Genomic DNA, 9,497 nt, shown 5'->3' on the forward strand with positions numbered 1-9,497 from the left:
CCCACGGTGCCATTGTTTTTTGTGAAATATGGCGGGACAAAATGGCGTGTCATTGTTATGATGGCTGAAATTGTACAAGATTACTTTATTGGTTCGATTTTATTGCATTTCATCTTTCATATTGAATTGCATATGCAGGATGTCTACTATTTCCCTTTGGGTAAAGCCTGATCCCTTTGAGTTTGGCGCAATTCATGCTCCTTTGCCCCCCAAGCTCACGTTGCACGTAAGTTTCTTCTAGACAGACACGTAGACTTGAACCAGGGCAAAAACATTTATTTGCTACTCTGAGTTTCATGAATCTTACGAAGCAATCCTCAGAGTAGGAAATAAATGTTTTTGACCCAGTTCAAGTCTACGTATCTATTTATATATATATATATATATACTAGTAGTAATAAAAGATTAGGAGTGCGTTCTCCGCCTGTGATAATTGTTGTCTGTTGCTGAAATCATTACTGTGAACGACTGAAGTTTGTTCTGTGGAATTTGATATATCTGTGGATTTTGATATCACCTTTGATGACACGTTGCGTGACGGCTTCAGTTTCGGTAAACTCGCAAATTCATGTTATTAAAACGTCTCATTTTCACTTTTACTGGTAATGTTGAAGCATGAAGGCTAAATTTTAAAAAGAATACTTGTGTTACATCTAGTACTCCGTGTATTCTGAGCTGGAAGCACAAATATCAGCTAACATCTGTAACATTTGCTGTTGCGTTTCCGTTTATCCGTGGTTTATTTTAACAAACTCCCGGACAAACTCCCTGTGACTGGCAATAATTTTTATTTCTGCCAATGAATAAAAATAAGGCAGCTTTTACATTGCCCTTCCTTAGTTTTGGCTTACTCTTATAGGTCTTGGCTTCAGAGTACTCTTCCATCGATTCAATGTCGACCTTCGCCGGAAACGGACTGAACTATTTGTGGCCACTGCAACTATACATTAAAGTCAACAAATGTAATCAAACTATAGCCAATGAAATATGGCTGTTAACATCCCAAAGCCAAGGCGATTCAAAGTCGTGTTCGTGAAAGGAATAAATAATGTTGTCCCAGCTATGTAACAAAAGCACGTCATCTTACATCCTGACCAAGCAGGTCACGCTCGGTCCAGAATAAAAACTTCTAGAAACGAGCGATCGCGAACAAATGGTCTCGCAACCTCGGTCTCAGGGTCTCTCCAGAGACCCTGGGAACAAGGTTGATCGTCTCGTATACACATGCTTTGCGATGATGTAATTTGTTTTTGCCCAACCAAAAACTCTCACTCCAGGCTGCATTGGGACTGCATTCTCCTTTTTGTCGAATGCAATCAGGGTTAAACCAGTTCAAAGAAAACCCCAAAAAACAACGAAAGAAGCCACAAAAGAGAACAAGCATGACGTAACAGATGGACACAAAAACAAGGCCCAAAGCCCCTGCAAAAACCTAGAGGGGCGGCCAATTTGCAGTCCACAAAAATCTCGATTTCTCGCGCCTGCGAAGCCTGCGAAACCAAATTAGGATGCGTTCTCGAGGAACAAGAGAACGCAATAATTTGCACTTCCAGTAAGATGCTTTCTGCTGCTCCCACTTATCAGTACAATTTAAGCAATGGTCTCTTATAGCATCTGAAAATTCAGCCACTTGAATTTTTTAGCTGCTGTAAGAGACAATTGCTCTCTTTTGAGAAATAATAGTAATTGGCTTCTTTACACATGTTTGAGGCACATGCCAGTCACATGATTAGAAAATAATAAGCACTAAAAAAAAACATTCACTTTCCATTGTTTGGAGGGTTAAAATGATTGTAATTGTGCATGCAATGGTTTCTGCACTACCAAGCTATGCTACCTTAAAGAGAGGAACAACAGGAAGCAACCAGTTGCCTTCCTACGAAGCAGGTGTGTCCACATGATTCTTTTATCATGTCACATCAGTGTTGCTTGCCACAATAAATGGTTAGACTCTCTACTTTCCTCGGATGATAAACTTAGGGCCCCCTCTCACAACCTTTTAGTGCTCACAACCCTGCAAAGAGCAGGGCATTGATTTCCCGGTGTTGTGGTGTGTCCTCTGTGGTATATCATGGTTGCACAAGAGCATTTCAACAAGTTACGACTCCTAAGCTCCTTGTGGGTAAATATACTTTGACTATGACTTAATTAAATAGCTCCTCATGAGGGAGTGTTTCATGATTATTTTATTGTTGTATTGAAGTTCTTAGTTAGCTTAATATCAAACTTTTCAGAACCTTTACAAGCTGTCCGTTTATGCCAGAAACAAAGGAAAAGCTGGTTACCCAAAATTAAGGTATACTTTTTGTTGCTATATTTTATTTATGATGGCAAGCTTGACTGAATGATGCATCTTCAACTCAAAAAACCCTTGTTCTTTGTTGTATGACCCTCTCCTACCCATGAAAAATGGACTTGTCAGTGCTTGCATTGATGTTTTTTTACCAATATGCTAATTAGGCAGCAGGTGGGATTGATACCTCTATCTTGTCTTTTAAGCTACTCAGTCTGGAAACATGTGGCTTGCAATAAATTACAAATATCTGAAGATTGGCATGGCTGTGAGTATTACAAATTTATTATACCAAAATTAATATTCTTCAGTCGTAAATCCTTTTTGTTGCAATATTTTCTGTGTAAGGGGAATGAATTGCATGTTTTGCTTGCATCATTGATTGGCCGGGGGCCACTTAATGGATGGTAATGTAACAAGTGACATTAATCCATTGACTCCCAGGGGTTCCCCATTGACGAGTAAAATCGTCCATTGATGAATAAAATTGTCTAGCGTTAGACAGTAAAAGTCTGGCCGGTGTAGGCCGGTTTGGACGTCAAAGGATTAAAAAATGTTAATTCTGATCATTTAAATTATTTTGTGTCTTACAGTTATTTTGAGACTTTTGATATGTTGAGTACATCAAGTTTCAAGGAACATTTAAATTGGAATGAACATTTTGCATGTTGCAGTAGTCAGGAGGAGCTAGGTGGGTGAAGATCATTGATATTTTATTTATACAATATTTATATCTTGTGGCACTGCATGTTAACAGCTAACTGCATCACATGGGGGGAGGTGGGGGGGGGAGCTTTACTGTGTCTTTATTGATTCTCAATGTTGAGTGGTCATTGCAATAATTATAGTGTATACTGCATTCAGTGACATTTATTGCATTGTATATGTTGCAGTTAATTTTTCATTTCAGTTAATTATTTTTTTTACCAGGTAGTTTTTTTTAACTAGGTTTTTTTATCAACTGTCTGAAAAAGGGATTTTCCTTTTTTGGGGTGTAGTTAAAAAACAGGGGCTTGGTTTTTTAGGGGGTCTAAAGAATAACAAGACATTCCTCTTCTCCGTTCTACTTCTCCTACTCCTCCCTTATCTTCCCCATTGCCCCTAGATCTATCCCCCCTTACCTTCCAGTTAGCTCCCCTCCTAGCATATCTCTTATACCCACCCCTCTACAACACTTCTCACGGATATTTCATACTTGTCAAGAGTTTTCTTTTTACTCACTCGAATTTGAACTTGAACCACATCTTTGGATCTGCTGCTCTCTTATCCACTTGACCACACGAGCAACTCAGAATTAAATATTTTATTATTCATCCTACCCCACTCTCAGTTCAATCTTTGATTTATTCACGTTTGGACACCAGAGCCACCTGTTGTAACTCTAGCACTGATAAAATGGCAGAGCCATGCCAGTGCAATAGCGTAAATGAAATGGATTTCTATAGAGAAATACAGGAATTGAAGATTCACAAATAAATTGTTATTCAAAAGATGATTTGTACAACAAGGCCAAACATTTCTTAAAAGAAAAACAGAAAAGCAACTCGGCCTTTCAGGAAACAAGGATCGCTCTGAGCTGAAACAATTACTGGGAACATCAGATTATAACTCAAAAGAAATGAAATTACAGCAACGGCAAACTCTTCACAGGAAACATCAAGAAAGTAGTTACAACTTAACAGGAACTGTTTTAAATTTTGTCCCAAGTGCATAGTCTAATTTCTCACAGAGGACACAAGTATGAAAAAGTAGCTTCAAGAAATTATGCAGAAATCAGCCAGCAAGTTGTTAACACACGCATTAAAATAAATTAAAAAATGAATAAATAAATAATATGTTTAATTCATCCTCTAGCAGCAATGAGCTGAATTACAGGATTTCAGGTCAGAAGATACATTAATTTAAATAATTAATACTATGATGATATATTGAACGGAATTACCTGGCATATTATTCAGTTCAAGAGCAAACTTATTCGTGACAAATTCACTAAACCTACCGGTATTTGTATTACACGGCTTCAAGAATCTGCCATTGTTACTTTGAAGCCTCAACCGATAAGAGGAAGGAGCCACATGGATACGGTCCAACACAAGTTCATATAAAGGATTCTGTGGTGTAAGGCCAGATATGAACCGTTTGCATGCAGCTATTTTGCGCTTTTGTAGTGTTACTATGTTGTCATTAGCTAGGGCCTCATTATAATCCTTGCCTAGATAAATTATGGCCATTGCGTGCTTCTGTATCCTCTTATTTGAGTCAGAGAGATATCGTGGCAGGTTGACATATACTACGCTAGGGTACTCAAGTGTTGATCAGACAATTGAACAATAGACGTCAACAATGTCCTGAGCAGGGACGCCACAGCATTTAAGCTGCCTAATAGCATATAGGCGGCGGTTGGCTTTTTTCACCATAAAGTGGCAGTGAGCCTCCCACGTGAAGTCGTGAGAAATAAGGATGCCAAGAAATTTAAATGACTTAACTTCTAAAAAGGAGCCACCCATGGCAATACCTTTTAACTGGATTGAGACTCATGTTACTGCTTGAAGCAAATAATTGAAGGTGCGAGACAATGGATGGTAAAACAGTTGGCACGTTCCTAATACCTCTTGGGGGTTTCTGTTTTGGCAAAGGGCACACCACAGCAGACTTCAACAGGGTCGGGAGATACCCCTCTCTCAGTGATGTGTTGTACAACTCAGCTATGATGGGTGAGAGTTCAGAAGTGACACTTGCAGACTGACTGCAGACTAATCCTAGCTCAGTTATTGAAAGCTAACCATTTTAAAATGGTTAAAAGTCTCTGTTACGAGCCTACGAAGGTCCATCAGGCCGGTGCTTATATCTGGTTTCCATAGCATGAAGCGACTAGGAGTATTTCTACTTCCCCCTGGATGGGATGCTAGTCCATCGCAGGGTTACCTCGAGCATTTTCGTTAGTACCCATTTATACACCTGGATGGAGAGAGGCACCATGAGAGTAAAGTGTCTTGACCAAGAACACAACACAATGTCCCTGGCCAGGACCCAAACCCGAGCCACTCGATCCGGAGTCGAGCACTCTAACCATGAGGCCACTGCGCCTCCCAAAACAATGGCCTTGACCTGGAACCTTTGATAGCAGCAGAGAAGAAACGTTTACCAAGTTTTTGAAAAGTACCTAGTTAGAAAAAAACTAACTAGTTGAAAATAAAAATTAACTGAAAACAAGAATTAACTGCAACATAATGTACATTCCAATGAACAAACTCTTGAAAAGATTCATCAGGCTAGAAGATTATTGAGAATTAATTGATAGGTTCCAACAGAAAGTCTTGTCTTAATTAATATCAATTGACAATTTCTATACCTGTTAGCCATCTTTATCAAAACATACTCACTCAGTGCAGGTTTTGTCAACATTACTGTATCTCCATCTCTAATCAGGTCATCTCAGATCTCAAGGCTCTGTAAGGACATTGCAGTTTATTTTATTCCTTTACATTCAACAAATTCACAAGATCTCATTCAAGGCATCCTTGGTATTAGGAGGAGAGGAGTATCCTTATTGAATATGTCTATTTTATTGAAAGCCTGTATCCCTTTTTATCATCCCAGGAGAATGTATTGGTTTTTTTAAAAACTTAAATTGACAATGTGGCAGAACTTATTAATAAAATGGTAAATATCAGAGGAAACTGTTTCCACTTAAATTACTCTTGGTGGGGCTATGAAAGTACAGTAGACCCAAAGGGGTCACCTCACTTCTTTGAGTTTTATTTATTTATTTATTACGGCACAATCTACTCACCATCACTTGAAACAACACTTTAGATTTTTGTTTTGTTCTTCTGGTTACAGGACACATCTTGATCAAGATTACACTGTTCACATTCAAAATATCTTGGATTCTATTACTACCTTATACAACCACAGAATTCTGAGGTCTATTTACATGACACATGTAATTTACATTTTGGTGTCACTATAATTCTCTATTTCTGCTAATACTGGTTACAATGAAACCTAGTCAAGTCCAGTTTATTCAGAGGCTTTGAAGTAACACCACATTGCATGTTTTTCTTTCTCTCTTAATTCTTTGCAAATTATTATCCCTTTGGACCTAAAGAATGTTATCGGTATACAGTTTTAACCAGCTACTTTCCATTTCCATTTCCAACGTGACACCCAGCATTGATAACCAATATTGATTGTTCATTTTGATCAACACCTGGCTATTTTATTGGTTGGATACATCATGGATAATGATAATTTATTGTAGACAGTTGTGAGATGATGAGTGGAGGATTTGCACGTACTTCACTCACCAGAAATAAGAATCTTAACTGAAATAGATGGCCAACACATTCAAGATCTCCCGACTTGGAAAACAAGGGTTCTGTTGCTGTCAAGGTATAGAAATCATCTGAGAGATTATTATTTTAGTTCCTTAGTGAATCTAGAAATTATGATGACATCTTAATCTCATTTCTTTCATTTAATACAGAGTCTTGACGAACATGATCACATGATGTTTGTTTTGCATCATTTAAATGACATTCTCGAGTTGTTGATGGAACCAGGTAATGTTTGTAATAACTGCCTTTATTGCGTTATGTGCATGGACACAAAAGAAATATTTAGCTAATTGAAATTAATAATATTTCGTCTGTCAGAATCAAGTGCAAGTAATGGTTGTGGCAGTGAAGCATGTCTCACCATTGAAGCTCTTGAGGCCCTTGGATTTCTGTTAACAGGAACAACTGATAACAGGTCTGTCATTTGTTACATGATACTGTAATGTCAGCAAGAAGAATATTTAATATGATACCGTATGTCATGACTTCAGACAGAAATTTTGTGTTGCCTTACCCCATCCAAAAAATCCTTACATCATGCTATTTTAAGTATGCTTAAATGAAAATGTGGTAGATGATGTCATCATGGACGTTTTGGAGGTTCATTACAAAAATTTGTGTTTATTGAAATCAATTCTGTCTTGATGACAGTAAGTGTTGTGTTATGGTGGTCACATGGTATTGCTAGCATTGCCAGGTTTTTGTCACAGGCGCACAATTAAATATTGTTCAAATATTTTCACAGGGCAATTCAACCACTACATGAAATTGCATGTATTCAACATGAAAGGTCTAAGTCTGGTTTCTCGAAGGTAAGTGTTGTCTATTGCATTTCACGCATTTAAGACCAGAGTGGCAAGAAGACATCATTGTGAATTCGGGATAAGTTAAAATTAATCTTGCATATAAATTAATTCTTATCTTTTCCACAGATCTCCAGAACATTTTCTTTTCGTCAGCTCCAGTCATGGCTGAGGTCCAATTTGCAGGTGAACCCTTTTGGGGTATCATCAATCCTTGCACGTGGTGGACTCAAACAACAGGAGACGCTTGTAGAGAGTAGGAAATGGCTGACATATTGTTTGATGAGATAAACTACATTCAATTATTATTACATTCCTGAAAGAGTCAATTTCAACTGATAAGGATAGTTTGACTTCACTTTTAACTGGATAGGCATCTGGATTAAAACTGAACTTCATTTACCCAGGTGGAAATCTTATTAGGATCTTGTAAGAATCTTGTAAGATGGGTTTGAGATGAAAATCTTAATAAGATCTTGTTTAAGATCTTTGATCTTAATAAGATCTTAGTACATTTTCTTAACAACTTTTGATAGAAAAAATTAAGGTTGTTGATATTTTCGATCTTGTAAGATCTTAAAAGAATCTTAGCATATCTAAACAAGATCTTAGACCTACATTACATGATCTTACCAGAAAAGATCTTACTTAAGATCTTGGTAACAATCTTACAAGATCTCGCAAACATCTCACATAAGATCTTAGTAAGAATCTTACAAGATCTTGGCAAAGATCTTACAATATCGAGTAAGCATCTTAAATAAGATCTTCAGAAAAGATCGTTTAAGGATCTAACTAAAATCTTACTAATAGATCTTGGTGAAAAGCGTAATAAGATCTTAGGAACCTCTTCCTAGAAGGATCTCATTCTTAACAAAATAACATCTTGTGAGCTTTTTGTGAAAACTGTTTCCGAACTAATCTTAGTAAAGACCGTCCCAGATTAGTAATACTATGAACAACCATTCCATTTGGGCTGGACTGGTGGCTTTTCATCGTTTACTAAGAAGGTCTTAAAATAAGTGTTGAAGTTAACTTCCCTTTTTTTTTTTTGCTTAAAAATATGTAAAAGATGATTAGCCAATAAGGTTTTATTGTTTAAAATTTGATTAAAATACTCCGGGTTCAGGAGTATGTGGAAGGGTATAAAAACAAAACATGAAGAGAAAATACAAAGCAGAATAAAAATAACCAGAAAATCGCCACTGAAAGAATAATTTTTATTAAATTGTAAGATGAAACATACTACTAACATTGGTGGCCAACAGAGATTATATTTACTATTGTACATAATTTTTATGAGAATTCCGTCTTAAGTTTGTTTGTACACAGATTTCTTCTGAGCCTCAGTGCTACATTTGATGAGCACAGTCTCCTTGCGACATCAAGAAACAGATCCTAACAATGTGTCCCAGCAAGGAGCAACCCCCTCACAGAAGCCGTATCATGAGCCAATGTCCAATTATGCTCTCAGAGTAATGATAAATAATTGATTAATCATCTTCATTGTGTGGTTTTGAATTCCTGATGGTAATTTTGTTTAGATGGGATGGGCAAACAGGAGTGACAATTAATAAACCCTCTCAAGGGCCGCAGTCCAAACACGTTTTTTTTTAACCACAATTGCTTGTAATCTCGCATCTGGTTTGGACTCATTTTGCCAGTTGTCGATCAAGAGTCTAGACAACACGTGATCGCGTCATGCACTCTCGTCAATTTGTCACGCAATGCCAATTAGCCAATCAGGAAACCGCTCATTTTGGAAAATAAATTAATCATAATTTGAGAGAAAGTTATAGACAATGCGTGCTTTCTGTTCCTTTGTATCATGATTTTGGGGTCCACGCTATGAAAAAATCAAAAGTGGTTCAGCGTTGTCTGTACTCTGCACTGCGCCTGGTGAGTCCACAACATTTTGACCACTGTGATGACAAATATCGTTGTCGATAAGAGTACAGACAACGATGAACCACTTTCGATTTCTTAAATTCATTCATTACTCTCTGAGATACATTCCCCCAAGGTTTCCTTGCAAATTTCGTTCACCATAAACCTCTCATA

General features: G+C 37.4%; 1 pseudogene; it reads left to right on the forward strand.

Moving 5' to 3' along the window:
- The first annotated feature begins 20 nt into the window (after nucleotides 1–20).
- The window catches only part of LOC138044993 (TBCC domain-containing protein 1-like), a 15,572-nt pseudogene continuing 6,095 nt past the window's right edge, over nucleotides 21–9,497 (forward strand).

Source organism: Montipora capricornis, chromosome 4 (assembly GCF_036669925.1).
Source record: "Montipora capricornis isolate CH-2021 chromosome 4, ASM3666992v2, whole genome shotgun sequence".
NCBI lineage: Eukaryota > Metazoa > Cnidaria > Anthozoa > Scleractinia > Acroporidae > Montipora > Montipora capricornis.